General features: G+C 42.0%; 2 pseudogenes; one reads left to right on the top strand and one right to left on the bottom strand.

The window, feature by feature from the left end:
- Positions 1-749: 749 nt before the first annotated feature.
- On the top strand, positions 750-1265 carry LOC121441115 (annotated as a pseudogene).
- Positions 1266-13121: 11856 nt separating this feature from the next.
- Positions 13122-13771, bottom strand: LOC121441150 (annotated as a pseudogene).
- Between the last annotated feature and the right edge of the window lie 7239 nt (positions 13772-21010).

Here is a 21010-nt window from a genome sequence, read left to right as displayed (position 1 = left end):
CTTGGCAGCAGGCAGGGAGGTGTGGCACTGGGTCACTAAGAACTGGGCATGGTGTATGCTTTTGAAACTTCATATTTTTATAAACTTTTTGTCTCATATTTGTAATGGATTTGCTGCGGGTCCCCGGCAGCTTGTTGCGAGGTCGAGACCAAGTTGCAGGTCCACAAACCAAGGTGACTGGTCCCCAGCCATGTGGTGACTGACTGGTCCCTGGCAAGTGGTGTGGGCAGGCGGGTGGGAGGCAGAGATGCTGTGAGTCTCCTGGACTGCTGGTGACCTGAAAGCAGCCAATCCTAGAGACCATGCGGCAGGGAAGGTGGCTGGTCCTTGGTGGCAACAAACGGATAGGCAGTGGGCAAGAGAGATGGATAGGCACATCATATAGAATAAAGTTGGACATTTATTAGGTGGGTTATGGAAGGGAAGGAAAAAGGGGAGAAAAGGGGAGAGAAAGAGAGAGGAGAGAGAGACAGGGAAGGGGGAAGCAGAGAAGTGGGGAGAGAGGCAGAAGCTGCCTCTCCGAGAGGAATATAGAAAGAGAGTTCAGGCCAGAAGCTGAAGATCAGCCTGCCTCAGCGGATGGGTGAGGGAGTGGTCGTGGCTTGTCTCTTAAAGAGACAGGGTGCAGCGCCCCACTGTCCCTCTACAGCCCTCTGTCAGTCGCAGTAGCCATTCGGGTTGTTTCGTGTGTGTGTGTGTGTGTGTGTGTGTGTGTGTGTGTGTCCTCGGATCTGATTTAAAACACCACCATGTCGAGCAAAAAGGCCAAGACCAATACCACCAAGAAGCGCCCTCAGCAGGCAACACCCAATGTGTTCGCCATGTTTGACTAGTCCCAGATCCAAGAGTTCAAAGAGGCCTTCAACATGATCGACCAGAACCGGGATGGCTTCATCGACAAGGAGAACTTGCATGACATGCTGGCTTCTCAAGGCAAGAATCCCACCGATGTCTACCTGGATGCCATGATGAATGAGGCCCAGGCCCCATCAATTTCACCATGTTCCTCACCATGTTTGGAGAGAAGTTGAATGGCACAGATCCTGAAGATGGCATCAGAAACGCCTTTGCTTGCTTTAATAGAGGAAGCAACAGGCACCATCCAGGAGGATTACCTGAGGGAGCTGCTGATAACCATGGGCAACTGCTTCACAGATGAGGAAGTGGATGAGCTCTACAGGGAGGCCCCCATTGACAAGAAGGGCAATTTCAACTACATCGAGTTCACGCACATCCTCAAGCAGGGAGCAAAAGACAAAAGATGACTGAAGAACTCCAGCGGGAGCTCCTGTCATGTGACCCTACTTACTTCCTTCTCAGCTCCTTCCCCCACCTGTAGGACCTTCTGCATGACACTTAGTTCACAGCTTTGCCTCTTTTGTAATGTATTTATTTCAGACTTTACTGTCATTTAGCACTTGTATAATCAGACTGGAAATGGGGACAATGCTGTAAATTGTGCTGAAAATGCCATGCGAATAAAAATCAACAATGTGAAAAAAAGAGACAGAACAACCATTACAATATTGCTCTGTCTAGGCATTTTTGTTTTGTTTTACTAGTGCTTTGTTTGTATACTATACTTTCAGATTCTGTGTTTTTATGATTCCTGTGTGTGTTTCTTGTATTTTTCTTTTTATTTATTCTGGTTTGTTTTCTTTTGTTTGTTTTCTTAAAAGAAAGAGAAATAAAGGGTGTGGAGCTGGGTGCATGGAGAGATGGGGAGGCTCTGGGAGGAGGGAACCATGATCAGAATATATTGTGTGATATCTTTTTTCATCGGGGCCATTCTCATTCAAATTACTGGAGAATCCCGTGTCAAATAATCAAGTTGAGCAAAGAAGAAAAAATATCCACTTCCATATTCATATAAAATTTCTGTCACAAAAAATTTCATTAAACTTAAAGTGCTGATAAATCTAGGTAATTATATGATGATTATTCATAAAATTATTAATTAAGCTCTGACTCACATACACTTGCAGCATCTCAAACATAACTTGGCAATTGGAATATTTTAGGAAAATATATTAGAATTTTAAATACCACTCCATTGCAAATATTTATCAACAAATATGGAAGAATGTATCTTAGCTCGTTGTAGTCAATTCTTATAATAGAAGATGTCAGATAATATCCAAGAAACATAAATAATGCAATGTATGTTCACTTCCAAAGTGTTTTCCCTGATAAATCCTTGCTGTCAAACACCTGAGAACAGCAACTTGATGAAGTGGTTTATGCTGGTCACTGCTTGAGGGTATGCTTCATTCTGGAGGGGCAGTCATGGTGGCAAGGACATGAGGTATCTGAACACATGTGTCTACAAACAGGAAGCAGAAAGAAATTAGTCCTGACTTTCTGCTCCTTTCTCCTTCTTAATAAGTCTAGAACCTCAGCCCAAGGATTGGTGACACTCATGTTCAGGGATGGTTTTCTTGCTTCATTTAAATCTTTCTAGAAACACTTATAGACAAACTCAGAAAGTTGTCTCCTAGGCAATTCTAAATCCAGTCAAGTTGACAATCAAGATTAACCACCACAACAAATAAAATATGCCTGGGATCTGGAATTAATATTTAAAAAGCTAGAGAAATACTGCTATTTATTTATTTATTTATTTATTTATTTATTTATTGGTTTTTCAAGACAGGATTTCTCTGTAACGTTGGAGCCTGTCCTGGAACTAGCTCTTGTAGAGAAGGCTGGCCTCAAACTCACAGAGATCCTCCTGCCTCTGCCTCCTGAGTCCTGGGATTAAAGGCACGCACCCCACCGCATGGCAAGAAGTACTACTTTTAAGAATACAAAAAGGACAAAATAATCCATTCTCTAAACATTTTGCTAAATCTGTACATGAAGGGACTTTTTGAGGGTGTCTCATATTTTTAAAGCTAGCCTGGTATCTTACTCAGAGTATTCCCATCTGAGACAGAAATGTGTATAAAACAAAAAAGAAGATGATAGAATTTGGAGGTGATTTTCAAAGCTAGGTGTATTTTAAACCACAAAAAATGACTCTTAATGTTTGGAGGTGTCAGTATGTTGAGTTATGCTTGTCTCAGTTTCACTAAGTGAAATTAATTCTCGTGTGGACCAGGAGGTTCCTTTCAAATGAGGATTTCAAGTCTAGAGAGATGAATCAATGGGTAGAAGTGCTAGCTTTCAACCTGAAGGCCTCCAACCCTGAAGATCTGCATTAGCCTTCCTGGGACACATGGTAGAAGGGGCGAATAAGTTGTCCTCTGACAGGCATAGGAGAACCATTATACATGTGTGTCTGTCACAGGTGCGTGTGCGCACACACATATATACACTCACTCAGACACATACACACACAAAGCAACAATATAAAGAGGATTCTCAAAGTTGGTGAGATGGCTCAGCAGTTAAAAACACTTGTTTCTCTTGTAGAGGACCCTAGATTCAATACCCAAAATGTACATGGTGGTTCACAACTGCCAGTATGTCCAGTTCCAGGGGATCTTACTCTTTTGGCCTCCTCAGGCATTAGGCATGCATGTGGTGCACAAATACATATACATACAAAACACTTATATACAGAAAATAAAATAATGACAAACTTAAAAAGAGGATTCCCTTCTCAGTAGCTTCAAAGCAGTCACTCCCATCACTTGGGTTATCCACATTCTCTCTTGGTTAAGCAATTTCCACCTTACTTTAGCAAGTCATTTATTTCATCCTTGGTGGAAGCCCATTTCTAGGTACATTTGACACTGTTGAGCCTGTGGACTCAGCAGCTCATCAACAGAAGCCACAGTGAGTAACAACATCTTTTTCTTTATCCTGTAGATTATAACAGTTGAGTGAACTGGAGAAATTAGCCACTCATTTCCAATTGGAGTGCTTCACTGATAGATTTGTGGATGGTTTGACCATCAAGATTCAAAAAACATACTGAGAACAGATGCAAAAGAAAACTTCAGTGTTGTGGAAAATCAGTTTAAGATATGTTACATTTGTTTATGCTGTGGGATATTTGTTTTAACAATGCAAAGATTGTTGCATTTGTTTAACTCTGTAAATCTGTGTTACTTCACCTGTCTAAAACACCTGATTGGTCTAATGAAGAGCTGAATGGCCAATAGCAAGGCAGAAGAGAAAAATAGGTGGGGCTGGCATGCAGAGAGCAAGGAGGGAGAAAAGGAGAAGAGGACATCAGGGGCCATCCACATAACCAGCCACGGAGTAAGAAAGAAAGATACATAGAATAAAGAAAGGTAAAAAAAAACAAAAAACCAAGGCAAAATGTAGTTAAAGAGAAAACAGATAATTAAGTTAGAAAAGCTGGCTAGAAATAAGTCAAGCTAAGGCCAGACATTCATAAGTAAGCATAAATCTCTAAATATTTATTTGGGAGCTGGGTGATAGGCGCCAAAGAGAAAAAGAAAAAAGAAAAAACACCTCCAAAACAAAAACATTTACAGTTCAATACATTCCTTCCCATATCAATAGACACCCAGATTGTTGGTTTCAGCATGATAAATGCTATGGGGATGATAATGTGTAGTGCGGCATTCATTGTGTTAGCAAATTGTCCTGTGATGTTTAGGTTCACTGAAACACTTGCACTGGAGGCAGGGTTAGCCCTTGTTTTAGCTTTAAGCATGTTTATCTTAAAGTGTCTTCTAAAATCCCTTGTCCAAAGACAGAGCAGCCCAGTAAGAAATGGGAAGGAGAACAAAAGAAGAGCTCAAGAGGGACTATACTATGCACTTGAGTACAGAAGGGGAGTAGGTTGTCAGAGCTTAGAGGAAAATCATACCCAGTCACCTTTCAAAGCAAAAGCTACTGTTTAACCCATGGTGGAAAGATGTCTATTGTGTAAATGACTAAGCAGAAGTAATGACCAGGAGAAAACCTTCTGTCTGGGATCCTCTTATAGGTGAGAGGGCATTTTGGTTCCCAGGGCTTCAGTTGGTTTCTGCCATATGGTGAGAAGGTCTGGTCTGACGCTTTTTCTGTCTTTCTGCTGCTTACTGTTTTATTCTTCTATTCCTGATTGCTGTGTACTTAACATACTCCTTCAAAGCCAAGAGCACAACCACCAAAGATCATTCTCCATATGTATGTTTTCCTGACTTGATGTGCATGATGATATTTTTCCTAGAAAATATTTCTATTTGTAGAATCGCTAGAATTTTACTTGGTATTACATATTGTCTTCCAAAATGCTTGGACCAGTTTCCACTCTCATCAGTAGGGCAAGAACAGTTTTAGTTCTCTACCCAACTCCATAGTGTCTGAATTCTTAGTTTTTGCCTTTTGATGGGGTACAGTTAATTCATTCTGTTTGTTTCCTGTAGTAAATACTCACATTGGACATCTTCTTCCTCTTTGGATTACAAATTTGTATTTTGTTTTGTGAATTTGTCTGCTTTTTCCCTATTGCTTTGTAGGAGTTCTACATATTATTTCATTTCAGAAAATTTAAAATGTGTACAGGAGTAACACAATTATTGCCTGAGCCTTTTGTTTTCCATGAATCCAAATGAGCATTTTAAATATCAATTCATTTTTCCTAACTCCCCTAGGTTAATTTGCCACAAACCAACGGCACCAATTTATCTTTAAATATTTCTATATCTGCCTTCAAAGATGTATTTCCTTTTATTTTCCTTTGACTTTTCCTTTTTTCTCCTTTCTTTTTTTCCTACTTGGAATTAGTCAAACTCAAGGGTAAGAGCACAATCATCCAGATTGCCAAATCTGATGAGGATTTCTGACACCAATAACAAGTTCAAAGGTGTTCTCCAAGCTCTCCTTGGTTTTAACACTTTACTTGAAAGGTCCAAAATTAACAGAATCCTGACATATTCACATCTATGTGTACTATAGGCAAAGATGCAAATTGCAAGACATACATGGATGTGTATTCAGCAGAATCTTGAACTTGGAAGGTATCAGGTATGAAGCTTCAGCATCCTCACAGATAGTGGTACCCTCTCAACATCAGTATTAGGCAACATATGGAAGATGTACTACTAACTCAGGAAGCTCTAGAGCAGTGGTTCTCAACCTTCCTAATGCTGCAGCCCTTTAATACAGTTCCTCATGGTGACCCACAACCATAAAATTATTTTTGTTGCTACTTCATAACTGCAATTTTGCTACCGTTATGAATTGTATTTTATTTTTGGAGATAGAGGTTTGCCAAAGAGGTCAAGACCCACAAATTGAGAACCACGGCCCTAGAGCAAATTAAGTCTGTTCTTTAAAAGTCCTGTGTGGGAGCAGGGAGTAGAGGTGTCATGTCAGGAAGAAATATGTCCAAGGAGACAGTGTTTTCTTATAGTTCTAGCTGAGGCAGGACTTTGAAAAGTCCCAAGAAAACTACTGAAAGAATAAATGACCAAGTTAGTATACAATGTGGCAGTGGTCACTTGTCCTATCTGTAGCCTTTTTCCATTCATGGGTTATGGTGTCTGGAACAGCCTGTTCTTTCAGGCAGTGAGGGGTGGGAACAGGTTCACTCCCTATGTGATCTGCCATCTACAGAACAATACCTTAACATAGCTTTGCACATTTACTTGGTTGTTTTGCACCTAAAGGTTCTTTAAGTTTATTGATTCTCCTTCCTTCTTATTTTTTTCCTTACAATTCATTTGTGGAATAAAATGAGTCATTTGTTCTATAGAGTCTACCACATTCTGGATTTTGCATAAATTATATAACTATAAAATCCACCCAGATACTGTTTAAACTTAACATATTCTAATTATCTAGAATAGACAGTTCAAATATACTTTGTAGTAGAAATTGTAGAAGCACAAGTCTAAGATCTCATATTAGATAGATAATTAGGAATTAGTAGGCTCACAGGTCATTGAGGATGGATTTCTTCCCTCATAATGAACTTCAGGGTGAAGCATGATTAATAAAAACTCAAGAGACAGATGATATTGAGGTTTAACCTGAAGACCAGAAAAGCATAGCAGCCAGCCACTGGCTCTTACCTTGACTCCAGTCCAAAAATGGTGATTCTGCCTCCAGGAAACTTCAGAATGAGACGAGAACTGTCTCCCCCCTTTTATAATCCTCTCTAATTCTCAGATTAAAGGTGTATACCACTGGGATTAAAGGCATGGACCACCTGGTTTCTATGGCAACTAGTGTGGCTACTGGGATTAAAGGTTTGTGTTACCACTGCCTGGTCTGTAAGGCTGACCAGCGTGGCTGTTTTACTCTCTGATCTTCAGGCAAGCTTTATTTAATAAAATACAAATGAAAGGCCACTACAACAAGTCCTACTTCTGGTAACATCGTAATTTTAAGAAATGACAGAGTATAACAATTGCCCCTCCTTAGAATTTGAAAATGCCTTGTGAAAAGAACAAGCACTGCAATTGTCCCTACTTAAGATGAAAAGATTTTTTTAAAAAAAGTTTCCGTGTGTGTGTGTGTATGTGTGTGTGTGTGTGTGTGTGTGTGTGTGTGTGTGGTGCACATCTTTGTATATGCACATGGAGAACAGAGGGCAATAGTGGCTGCCCTCCTGTGCCACTTTCCACTTTATTTCTGTATTTATTTTGTAAGTCAGGGTCTCTAGTGGACCTGGAACTTGCTGTTTAGGCTGTGTGGCTAGCCAAGAAGCTCTGGGGTTCAACTTGGCTCCCCTCACTCTACCCTGGGGTTACAGAGATGCACTACAGCATCCAGCTTTTCTCAGGGAACAAGGTCAGAGCTCAGGTCCTCCTGCCTGAGCCACAAGCACCTTCCCTACGGAACCATCTCCTCAACCCCAAGATTTAAAATATCATATGGAGGGATGGAGCCAATAGGACTTCTTTGAGAACCATATGACTATTTTTAGAGATTTATTTTTTAAATTTCTCTTCATATCACTTTTTTTTATTTTTTTATTTTTTTTCTTCATATCACTTTTAAATCTGTTCAATAACATGATTTTTGGTCAAAAGAATAGGATGAGTCATAGCCCTGGATGGAGGCATGAAATCTTCAGCTGCCAGGAAGATTGATTATAGAATAACTATTTAGCAGGAGGCTTCTGGTAAAGGACACAGATATATTACTGTCCCCTTCTTAAAGAAATCTCCTGAGTAAACTGGGAGCATGGGGATTATGGGAGAGGGTTGAAGGGGAGGGGAGAAAAAAGGAGGGGAGCAGAGAAAATGCAGAGCTCAATAAAATCAATTAAAAAGTAGAATGAAAGGTGAGATAGGATTTTAAGGAAACTTTTTTAAGATGATTTTTAATTTAAAAAAAGCATTCATCTAAGTGAGGCTGTCAATTGCCTACACAGAAACTGCACTACAAAAAGGCTGTCTGTTCCAGAAACTTTAGAAAAGAGCTTAAAGCCTACCTAAACAGATAGCTTGGTATAATGATCTCTCTGGTCCTTATCCATTCTCACACCATGAGGATATTTTCCTCCATAGTGGATGGAGGTGGGACTTGTATCTTATCTGTTGCTTTCATTGGTTAACTAGTAAAGAAAACTGCTTGGCCTGATAGGACAGAAAATCAGGTAGGCGGAGTAAACAGAACAGAATGCTGGGAGAAAGAAGCCGAGTCAGGCAGTCGCCATGATTCTCCCACTCCAGACACAGCCGCAGGTTAAGACCTTTCCTGGTAAGCCAGCTCGTGGGCTACACAGATTATTAGAAATGGGTTAGATCAATATTTAAGAGCTAGCCAATAAGAGGCTGGAACTAATGGGCCAGGCAGTGTTCAAAAAAAATACAGTTTCCGTGTAATTATTTAGGGGCATAAGCTAGCTGGCGGCCAGGAGCCAGGTGGCAGGAACATGGCCCGCGGCTCCTTCAACACATTGTGGCCCCTTTCATCACTGCCCACTGTCACCTTTGAGAGTGCTTCATACCAAACTCTGACTGGCATTTACACTGTACTCCATCTTCTTGTATTCATTTGATATAAATCACATGGACAAGGAAACCAGCAGGATGCCAGAATGAGGCCCTGTAAACACTGGGAAGCATTTGGTGAGCAGCTTAGTAATGTGAAAAATTTAGAATTTCTCTCTGATCTCATCTGCCCTTGATCTAGCTTGAAAGCTGAATGCATATATGCTTCCTTAAGCTGACTACTGTGTGTAGTCCCTGAACTTAAAAGTCCATATCTCTAGGATAGATTCTTCTGGAGACCAGCTAGTACATGTTACTTAAGGGAATTTCCAGGAGCAATCTATGACACCAACAGTTACAACCTCTGCTAGTAATGGGATTTTGGATTTCTGGGGTCCACTGTTAGTAACTCTAGAGAAACAGAAACAAAATTCTGGTCAGATTGGAAATCTGGTTGTCTAAGCTCAGGTGGTTTTCAAGTTAGAAGATCACATTTTTATAACTGTAAAAAAATCAATTAAACCAGAAAAGATGGTTTACATCTGTAACTCAGCACTCAGAGGCTGAGGTGGGAGGATACGAAGTTCAAAGCCATCCTGAGCTACATAGGATGACCATGATTCAAAATATTGGCTCTACATAATATAGACTAAATTGGACACTAAAATGGATGTGGATGATATGCTTCTGCTCCCACATAAATGCACTGGAATTGTCTTCCTATAGTAAGAAAGGCTGTGAGCAATCCCATTCTTTCCAGTATACTTACAAGTACTGGTCAAAACCCAGCCCTAAGAAAGTGATTTTAAAACTTTTTTCACAATGGTGTGACATGGTGAATCTATAAAAATCACTGCTATAAAATAGCTTCATGGACTTGTTCATGGAAGAGTGTGCTTACCAAATGAGTAGGCAGTGGGTGTTCTTAACATATTTTCAAGGAGACAAGGCTAGGTCTCTCCATTGTGGCTTTTGTCTACATTTTTATCCTTGTGGCACTTGCAGCCTGAGAGACAAGTTCATGAATCTCTTTGTGGCCAAATTCCCTTTTGGCCATAAGGAATCTATGGGGCACTGTAAACCAATGCCAAGGCATTTGGCAGATGCTTGTAACCCTAGAACTCAGGCTGCAGTTGGAAGATCACTGTAAATTTGAGACCTGCCTGGGCTATTTAGTGAGTTATAGGCCAGCCTGGGCTACACAGTGAAATACTGTCATTAAAAATAGGCCCGGACTGGTGGCACAGGTCTATAATTCTGGCTTCTTTCTGACTTCCAGAAGCATGGACTAAACAAATAAATGTCTTATCTTTACAAATTACCTAGTGTTTTTGTTAACTTGACATAAGCTCTGGTCATCTGAGAAGAGGGAACCTCACCTGAGAAAATGTCTTCATCAGATTGGTTTATGGACATGTCTGTGGGGCATTTTCTTTGTTAATAATCTTTGTGGAGGGCCTAGCCCACTGTGAGTGATGTCAGACCTGGATAGATGGTCCTGAGTGCTATAAGAAAGCAGGCTGAGCAAGCCATGGGGAGCAACCTAATAGGCAGAGAGCTTCTTAAGAGCCCCATGAGATGTCTAAGGAAGACTGCAGTTCTAAAATTAAGAGTGTTGCTCTTCTGTAGCATTTTCTCTGCAGTATCCCAGAAGGAGAACTCTGTGTAGTCAGAACTCCTTGAGGTCCCAAAGTATAGCTATTTTTCTAGATAGTCCAAAGACAAAGCAGTGAAGTTGTCAGTTTGGGCTGGTGGGAGAAGAACATTACCAGGTATAGTCTATGATTTCTTCACTGTGACTTTCAGAAGAAACCTTTTCTTTCTGGTCAGTTTTATAATTTTTTTTAAAAAAAATGCTGCAAGATCCCCAGCGGCAGTAGGCAGCAGAAATGCTGTAGGTCCCAAATGGTGGTAGCGGGCCATGTGGCAGCAGACAACAGTCCCTGGGAGCAGCCAGTCCCAGGCAGAGACGGCTGCTGGTCTCAGAGCAGTGGTGGCGGGCCATGTGGCAGCAGGCAATGGGCCCCAGGCAGAGACGGCTGCTGGTCCCTGAGCAATGGCTGGTTCCAGGCAGGGAGACACATGGTGGGCAGGCAGAAGACAGAAACATGGATAGGCACAACTTACAGAGTGAGGTTGAATATTTATTCAGGGGGTTATGAAGGGGGAAGGGAAAAGGGGAGAGAGAGAGAGAGAGAGAGAGAGAGAGAGGAGGAGGAGGAGGAGAGACAGAAGGGGGAAGCAGAGAAGTGGGGAGAGAGGCAGAAGCAAAGCTGCATCTCCGAGAGGAAGATGGAAAAGAGAGCGATCTCAGGCCAGAAGCTGAAGATCAGCCTGCCTCAGTGGATGGGGGAGGGAATGGGCGTGGCTTGTCTCTTAAAGGGACCAGGGACCAGGGACCAAAACCATAACAGTCAGTATGATAAATGTTGGTTATCAACCAGACTAACTGAGAAATGCCTAGATTGTGTCTAGCCTTTAACCCCAGCTACTCAGAATGCCAATGCAGTAGGATAACAAGTTCAAGATCAGCCTGGGTATAGCTAAAGATGTTTAGCTAACTAGTAAAATGTGGGTTTTTTTAAATGTGCGTATATGAGGGTATTTCCAGAGAAACTTGGTGTGTGAGTTGGGACCAGTGGACAATGTGGGAAAGCCTTGCTATCAGTGTTTTGTCCTTTCTGTTTTTGACTCCCTCACATAGGGAGACACGCTAATGTATGATAATTAAGTATTAACGCCCCATAATACTTTATGCAAATCATTTTATCTTTCTGTATGTTGCAAAACCTTTATGCAAATATTTCACACTCTGTACCTTGTAAAACCTTTGTTTACACAAAGCGCCTACTGCATTCTGGGAACTAAATGACCCCTCCCCACCTTCCTTCTTTCCTTTGTGCTGATTCTTTTAAAACTAGCCAATCTTGAAAGATGGTGAGGCCCAACCTTTGCCAATAGGGAAAAGGCACAGTCATCTCGGTGTTTTGCCTGTCCTCCTAGTATGCTTGCTAGCTCACTTTGTGTCTTAGAGCTGCCAGTTTGGGGAAAAAAAAGGCCTTGCTGAGTTATTTAGCTGCTTTTGCTTTGTTCATTTGTTCCTTTGTGCAACAGAGTGATTGTTTTTTATTTCTAATACAAGTCTTCCTTTCTGTGGACATCAGAATTAGGAATTCTTCAGTCTCTGACTCTGAAACTTGCACTATTGGCTCCTTAAGTGTAATCAGGCTTTTGAAACTCAGGTAGAGGTTGCCCTGTCACTTTCCCCAGTTCTGAGGTTGTATGGGATGGACTAAGGCATTCTATCAGCTTCTCTGTATCTCTGGCTTGCAGATGGCGTCTCATAGGGCCTGTCAAACAATTTGGTCACATGGGCCCATTACTCTAATACATCTCTCAGATATTGAAGTATCTACTTTTGTTATTGCTGTGACAAAATTTTTGGTAAAGCAATTTAAGGAAGGAGTTATTTTTGGCCCACTATACGGGGGTCTAGTCCATCATGACAGGGGAGATATGGTGACTGTGGTGCGTTGAATGAAACTGGTCCTCATAGGCCCATAGGGAGTGGCACTATTAGGAGGTGTGGCCTTGTAGGAGGAGGTATATCAGTTGGCTTTGAGGTTTCAGATGCTCAAACCAGGCAAGCCTCACTCTCTCTTCCTCTTGCCTGAGCTCCCTCTCCAGCACCATCCCTGCCTACATGCTGCCATGCTTCCCACCATGATGACAATGGCTAAAACCTCTGAAGGTGTAAACCAGCCCCAATGAAATATTTTCTTTTTTTTAATAAAAAAAATTGTATTTACTTAGAAGCATTCAGAATGTCAACAAAACAGCTGCAAATTTTTGCAATTACAGAGTGGTATTCAGTTAACAGAACAACAATTATCTTCATATAAGTTGCATCAGAGACAACTGAAGATGAAAAAAAACCAAAACCAAAACAAAACAAAAACCAAAAAAAAATCTACCGTCCCCATATATAACTAATTTGTGCTGTGCACCAACAAGAACCTGCTTTAAATTTCCATGCCAATTTACAATCCCCAGACTGTACCAGGCAAGGTTAGTGGCTATTGAAAATACCACTAGGACAGGGCTATCTAAAGACACATTCGGTAGTGTGTTAACTTTACAAAAAAAGACACTATACAGTTTAAAAACAAATCTTACACAGCCTTACATTTCAATTTTTTTCTTTAAAAGGATTGAGTTGTGTACAGAGGGGTTAAATGCTTTATAGACAAGAAAAAAAACTGCGCTAGAACCAACTTATTCATCATCATCATCTTCTTCCTCATCTTCATCTTCCTCTTCTTCCTCCTCCTCTTCATCCTCTTTGTCTTCCTCATCATCTTCCTCTTCCTTCTTTTTTCTTGCTCTTTTCCACCTTGACTACCCCCCTTTTCACTGCATTGGGTTTCCTTTAGCTCTGTAAGCAGCAATATCCTTTTCGTACTTCTCCTTCAGCTTGGCAGCCTTCTTTTCGTAGGGCTGCTTGTCATCTGCAGCAGTGTTGTTCCACATCTCTCCCAGTTTCTTTGCAACAGCACCAATGGATAAGCCAGGGTGTTCTCCTTTGATTTTGGGGCGATACTCAGAACAGAACAAGAAGAAGGCAGAAGGAGGCCTCTTGGGTGCATTGGGTCCTTGAACTTCTTTTTGGTCTCCCCTTTGGGGGGGGGGATGTAGGTTCTCATTTCTCTTTCATAACAAGCCTTGTCAGCCTTGGCCATGTCTTCAAATTTCCCCTTTTCTTTAGCAAACATGGTCTTCCACCTTTCTGAGCACTTCTTGGAGAACTCTGAGAAGTTGACAGAAGCATCTGGGTGCTTCTTTTTGTGTTCCTCCCAGCAAGTTTGCACAAAGAATGCATACGAGGACATTTTGTCTCTCGGCTTCTTAGGATCTCCTTTGTCCATGTTTACTTGATTTTCATCCGTGAGGCACAGAGTCACCCAGTGCCCGTCCAGCTCTCGCTTGCCCCGGCGCTGTCTCTATGGAGCTCAATGTACTGCCCAATGAAATATTTTCATTATGAATTACTGTGGTCATGGTGTCTCATCATAGCAATAAAACCCTGGCTAAGACAGTGGCTGATGTATGAGGTGGCTGGTCACTTTGCATCAGCAGCCAGGAAGCAAAGTGAGCTAACTGCTGGAGCTAAGGTTGCTCTCATTGTTTATTCAATCTGCGATTGAAGCCCACAGCGAAGTGCCAAACAAACTTGGGTATGTCTTCCTACCCCAGTTAAACATCCTCAGAAATGCTCTCAAAAACATGTCCAAAGGTGTTCCTCTTGTGTGTTTCTAAGTCTAGTCAAATTGACATTACAGTTTAACCATCATGGATATTTTTTGGTTGTGCCTCTCTGAGAAAATCTGACTAGTGTTGTCAGTGTGGCGTCACAACTCATAACGTGTCAACTTATGACATGTCAACTCATGACAGGGACTACTTCCCCAATCTAGAAACCTGGTTTGTAGTCAGCCTGCATTGGGGTCAACTTCCTCACAGTTCTCCCTCACTGGACCTTGCTTCCTGCTGGAGCACATCCTCTAGGGTCATCTGTACCACCAGCTGGAGTAACCTAAACTTCACAACTCTACTGGAATTTACTAGCTTCTCTACACCTTCTGAAGAAAGGGAACAGAAGGATAAACCCGAGCAAACCTGCCCTCTGCACTCCATGTCCCTCTTCTTTCAGAATATTTGCCTATGTTCATGCATGGCATTTGTACTGACGTGTGGTTATCTTCTCTGGTATCAAGTTTCTATAGAAGCTCCTTCAGACACATCCCTCAGCTCTGGAGGGAGATCAAGCGTGTGTGACATCAAGTATGACCAACTGTCCTTCCCACAGAAGAGCCATAAATCAAGATGGCATGTACCTCAAAGCACAGCTGACTGCTCAGCCTACAGAGCTGCACCCTCTAGGCCAAGAGGATGCTTTTCCTATGCTGAGCGAGTGGCCTGAGGAGGCTCTTTAACACACACACTTCTCCAGGGGCACTGGCAGGTCTTTGGGGAAAAAGGTCAAAGGAATATTCTGAGCTCCAGTTCCAAACCCACAGCACCCGTTCTGGAAGGGATTGCTTTCTGGAAATTCACTGAACACCTGGTTAGAGTTTCAGTTGGAGCACTCAAGGAATCAGCCGCTTGAAGCAAACTTGCTTTACAGAGCTGAGCTCACACTTATAATCCTAACACTCTGGAGGCCGAAGCATGAAGATGATCCGGAGTCTGGAATTACCACTAGCCTGGAATACTTAGTGAATTTTAGGTCAGTTTGACCAGTGTGAACCTTCTCAAACCAAACCAAAGAACAAAATAAACAAAACAAAACCCACTGCAAACCAACAAACAACAAGCAGACTTGAAGGTTGAAAGCAAGCGGTTGGAAGAGTACTCCAGTTTCCACAGACTCATGTTTATGTCTTGACTAGGTTGAAAGATTTTTCTTTCTAAAGATTTTCACCATGCCGCACACTCAATTCCCAAAGAGCATTTGTTATTTGTCTGCTTCGCAGTATTGAATGATGGCTGCTTTGAGAAAACCCTGCCTTTGTTCATCTTTGCTCCTTGCTTAAGGGGTCATCTTTTCCCTTCTTCCTCTTCTCATCACCTTTCTTCAACTTCTTTGGTGATTATCCCCCTTTTCTAAAATTGTATTTTATATGCTTTATTGTTATTTAAAGTTGGGCATATAAATCCTACATAACATAATGGTTTAATGTATAATTATATTGTGGGATGATTAAGACCAACCAATTATACATGCATCACCTCACATAGCTACTTTTTTGAGAGGAGAACATTTTGCAACCACTCTTTTCGCATTTACATACAGCTTGTGATTCTCTTGCTTGTGCCTCTGAAGTTCAGGGTTTATGGGAGTCTACCACAATACTGTTCTTATTTTTTCCTGCCCCTGTGGTGCTCATACACACTAGCAAAGCACTCTACCATTCAGCTACACCTTCAACTAGGTGTTTTAAATAACTGCAGTTGTGTTTGTCAGTCTTTGATCACTGTGGCAAAATACTTGATAAAGTCACCCTAAAGGAGAAGATGCTTATTCTGGCTCACAACTTCAGACCATGGTCCACTTGGTTTTGATGTTTTGGGCCTATAATGAGGCAGCACATAATGATTGGAGTTCACAATGATAGAAAACACTACATTATAGCATCCAGGAAGCAAAGGAAGACAAGAAGAGGCTGGAATCCCACAATCCACTTCAAAGGTATACCCCCAAAGATCTAAGTTCCTTCCCCCAGGTCCTACCTCCTACTGCCTCCAAAGAGTACCAGGCTAAAAAACAGGCCTTTAATATGTGAATCCTAATGAAACACCTTGATTGAAATAATAGCAACAATAAGTAACTATGGTCAGCTCTTCAAGATATTCCTACTTAACCAAAATCTTGAAGCTCTTCAGCAATATCACACCAGCCACAACCACCTTCCAATAGCAGCTCCTGGTAACTAACTATATCAATTGCTTTTCTCATCATTGTAACAAAATGCCCACAAAAGCAACTTACTGGTGGAAGGATTTATTTTGGCTCATAAATTCAGAGGAATTACATGGTGGTCTTCACATGGCATAGTGACTCCATGGTACAGAGGAGACATGGGTCAGGAAGCAAAATTCAAATATGAACACAGGACTGAAGATATCATTCTACATACTTACATAGTTTCTCAGTTTATTTTCATATCAAACACCCATGAAGTAATAAGGGCGGCGGCGGGGCTGCGTCCCCAACACCCCAGCCGCCTGCTCGGCTAGCTTATGCCCAAAATAATTACACGGAAACTGTATTCATTTAATCACTGCTTGGCCCATTCTCTTCTAGGCTAATTCTCACATATTAATTTAGCCCATTTCTAATCATCTGTGTGTAGCACCTCAAGGTGCGCTTACCGGGGAGATTCTAGCCTAGTCCATCCTGGGTCGGAGCTTCATCCCGGGAGCGGGGCATGGCGTCTCTGCTGAGGCGTCTGCTCCGGAGAGCAGAGCTGTGGAGTCTCTTAGCTCACTTCCTCTTCCTCCCAGCGTCCTGTTCTGCTTTCTCCTCCCACCTATCCTCTAACCAATAAAATGGGCCAGGGCAGTGCCTTTATTAGCCAATGACCTTCCTCCATCACACCCATAAGGATTTGAAATAACAGGAACTATCATTCATTTCTTGTGAGAATGCAAAGCCACGCTCTTTTGCAATAATTAGGGAAGTTGAGAAGTTTGGGAAGTTATAGAATTTTCCCACAATGACTACCAAGTAAGAAATTTTGGACAATTCCAGGAGCTTGGGGCTGGCAGATAGCTCTGAGAAAATAGAGTTTTCAGAGAAGCCAGTAGAACCTGGGCCTAGGGGAACATATGTTCTTGAATTCCTAGCACTTAGTAGAGACTGACTGGTTTAAGGCTTATATGGACCACATAGGTAGTTCAAGGCCAGTCTAGACAACTTAGTGGAACTCTGTCTTAATAAGTAAAGAGTGAGCTGGAAATCCAGCTCTGTGGTGGAGTACCTGCTGGGCATGCATGAGGCACTAAGTTTGATCTGAGTATCACAGAAAAAGAAAAGGGGGGAAGAAAGTCTGAATAAGCATGCAAAATTGACAATTGATAACTAAAAACCAAGCCAGGAACTTCTGAAGACAAGAAAATGACCATCTATTGAAAACTGCAGAGTCATCCAGAACAAAAACAACAGAACCAAATGCCCCCTGTCTTGGTTAGGGTTACTGTTGCTATGATGAAAACACCATGACCTAAAATCAGCTTTGGGAGGAAAGGGTTTATTTTTCTTACTCCTTATCACAGGAAGCCAGGACAGGAACTCAAACAGGGCAGGATCCTGGTGGCAGAAGTTGATGGCCATGGAGGGGGCTGTTTACTGGCTTGCTCCACCTGGTTTGATCAGCCTGCTTTCTTATAGAACCCAAGTCTAACAGCCCAGGGCTGGGACAACGCACAATGTGCTGGGCCCTCCCCCATCAATCGCTAATTAAGAAAAAGCTCTACAGCCTGTCTCATGCAGGCATTTTTTTCAGCTGAGGCTCCTTTTTCTCAGATGGCTTCAGCCTGTCAACTTGCCAAGAAACTATCCAGCACAGCCAGTAAGATTCCTCCAAGTTTTAACATATGCTGAATATTTCACATGATTCAGAATATTCCCTTGTAACCTCTTCAGTAGCCAAGAAAATTGAGAAATTACGAAGCTGAGCAGCCCCTGGTCAAGTGACATGATCCCCTGGTACCCTGGTCTGCTATTGAGAGGGATATCCCCAGTGCTTTGGCACATTTTTTCCTATGTTAGTTGGCTCTCCTCAGCTTACTAGTCCTCCCCTAAATCCTTAACCATCTCTTATTGATTCTGTCCCCTGATTTTTGTGCTAAGATTTGCCATTGAGCATGTCATTTTCCTACTGCAGTTTAATCACCCAGGGCTGGCCACACATGGCAGCATTATTTCCAGCTTAGCTGGAGACAACAGAAACTTGTTGCCTCCTCTGTGTCTCTAGCCTATTGTATGTGCAGGATCCAGGGGCAGGGATTTACATCTTCCGCTCACTTGACAAACTATTCCATTATTTTCGACTTTTTCTTTTGTTGCTGTATGGTTTGGGTTGTTTTGCTATTTGGTCACTTTATTTTTTTAAATTAATTAACTGTGTAAAAATTATCTTTTCTCATTTTTCATACAAATCTCAGTTCCCATTTCTTCCCCTCATCCTTCCACCCATCCTCTTTTCAGAGAGGGTAAGGCTCCCCATGGGAAGTTACATTGCTTTGAGAAAGGACCAAGACATTTCCTACTATATCTAGGCTGAGCAAGGTATCCCTCCAAAGAGAATGGGCTCCAAAAAGATGGTACATGCAGTAGGGATAAATCCTGGTCTCACTGCCAGTGACCCCACAAACTGCCCCAGCCATATAACTATCACCCACACTCAGAGGACCTAGTTTGGTCTTATGCTGGTTCCCCTGCTCTAAGGCCAGAGTTGGTGAGCTCCCATTAGCTCGGGTAAGCTGTCTCAGTGGGTGCCCCTATCGTGGTCTTGACCCCTTTGCTCATATTATCACTCCTCCCTCTCTTCAGCTGGATTTGGAAGCTCAGCCCAGTGTTTATTTGTGAATCTCTGCATCTGTTTCCATCAGTTGCTGGATGAAGGTTCTATGATGACAATTAAGATAGTCATCATCTGATTACAGGGGAAGGACAGTTCAGGCACCCTCTCCACAATTACCTAGGGTCTTAGCTGGTGATGGGGAAGAGTCTTCTATTTTGTGTTAATTTCATTGGTTAAATAAAGAGACTGCCTTAGCCCTTTAATAGGACAGAAAATTAGGTAGGGGGAGTAAACAGAACAGAATGCTGGGAGAAAGAAGCCGAGTCAGTGAGTCACCATGATTCTCCCACTCCTGACAGTCGCTGGTTAAGATCTTCCCTGGTAAGCCACCTCGTGGGCTACACAGATTATTAGAAATGGGTTAGATCAATATGTAAGAGCTAGCCAATAAGAGGCTGAAACTAATGGGCCAGGCAGTGTTTAAAAGAATACAGTTTCCGTGTAATTATTTCAGGGCATAAGCTAGCCATGCGGGCGGCTGGGTGCTGGGGACGCAGCCCACCGCTCATCGCTACAAGCTGGGGTCATCCTTGTGGATCCTGGGAATTTCTCTAGTGCCAGGTTTCTTGCTAGCCACGTAATGGCTCTCTCAATCAGGATATCTCTTTCCTTGCTCTCCATCTCTGTCTTTACCCCATCTCGACTATCCTATTCCCTCAAATTCTCCTCCCCTATCCCCTTATCCCCTCCTCCAGGATCCTACATCAAGTCCCTCTCTTCTGAGATTACAGGCATTCACTCCCATACCTAACATTAGACCATTTCTTTAACTAGCCTGTTTTCCTTTCTTCACTGGATTTGTAAAATCTTTACTGTGTGTTATAAGCTAGTGACCTGGTTTTCCAGACCCTCTAACTGTGCATTCCTCATATGCTCTGAGTTTTGGCTGTTAATACCATTCTCCTGACTACAGAAAAAATGCCTGTGCTTGCATAGTCTTCAAACTTGTTGATGTATAGTTTTATCATTAGAATATGCTTAGGGGGCTCTCAGTTTTGATTCCCTGTTATAGTAAAATAGAATCTCTTTGGTACTTTCTTCTTTTAGTTATTTTGTAAAGGAAGTCAGCATTTTCTTTAATCTGGGTGTTCAGATTTACTGCCAAGAACAAACATCATCAGAAGATTGAGGTGATATAGATAGTTTAAACAGAGGATTCAAATTTCTTATACTAAAGATTAATGAGTTTTTAATTATTTGTCAAAGTAAACCAATCAGGGCAGTAATTCAAACAGGTTAGGAACCAGGACTCACTTTATCCCTGCAATCCTTGCACATGGGAAGTTGAGACAGGAGGACCACAAGCTTCTGGCCAGCCTGGGATATAGGGAGGAATGATATCCCAAGCAAACAGTACGCACAGCTCAATCCTTCTAAATATGAGGATGTTAATTAATGAGAAATGTTACAGTTCTTTCGCAGTTGCAAATGCTTATGATTATCAAATACATTGTTGCAGAACACTTGGCAGCTCTTTCCTTCTTCGACATTGTAATTAATCTTACTTTATTTATATATTTCAAAACTAAGTCATTGGAGCGGGCAGTTAACACATGGTGCCATTAAAACACCTATGATTCCTGGTCCAGAGCAGGTTCACACATGGTTCCATTCTGAGACAGCTATGATTCCTGGTCTAGAGCAGGTACACAGAAGCTAGCTTTACCTTTAAACTACACTGTGTGTTTACACAGCTTCTTCCAAGTACTTAAGGAAAGCTTGTACTTGAGGCTGAAATGAGTAGAGTCCATGCCACAGACCACCTTTTGTTCTGCACAGGTGATGGGTACAAGTGCCTTGCAGGCATACTAAACTTTGAGGAGGCTTAAGTCCCTTATATAAAATAGTGTGTGTTTGCATCCCCTGTGAACTTTACATCATCTCTGGATGACTTAATATATCTAATACAAGGAGCTGAAGAGATACTCTGCTCAGTAGTTAAGAACTCTTACTGCTCTTTCAGAGGATTGGAGTTCAGTTCCCAGTACCCTTCTTCTGATGCCTTTTCTGACCTACATG

The sequence above is a fragment of the Microtus oregoni genome, unplaced genomic scaffold, assembly GCF_018167655.1.
Source record: "Microtus oregoni isolate MIOR12 unplaced genomic scaffold, Mior012 000073F_ref0000255, whole genome shotgun sequence".
NCBI lineage: Eukaryota > Metazoa > Chordata > Mammalia > Rodentia > Cricetidae > Microtus > Microtus oregoni.
Note: the sequence above shows the minus strand (reverse complement) of the source record. Positions and strands in the feature narration are given on the sequence as shown.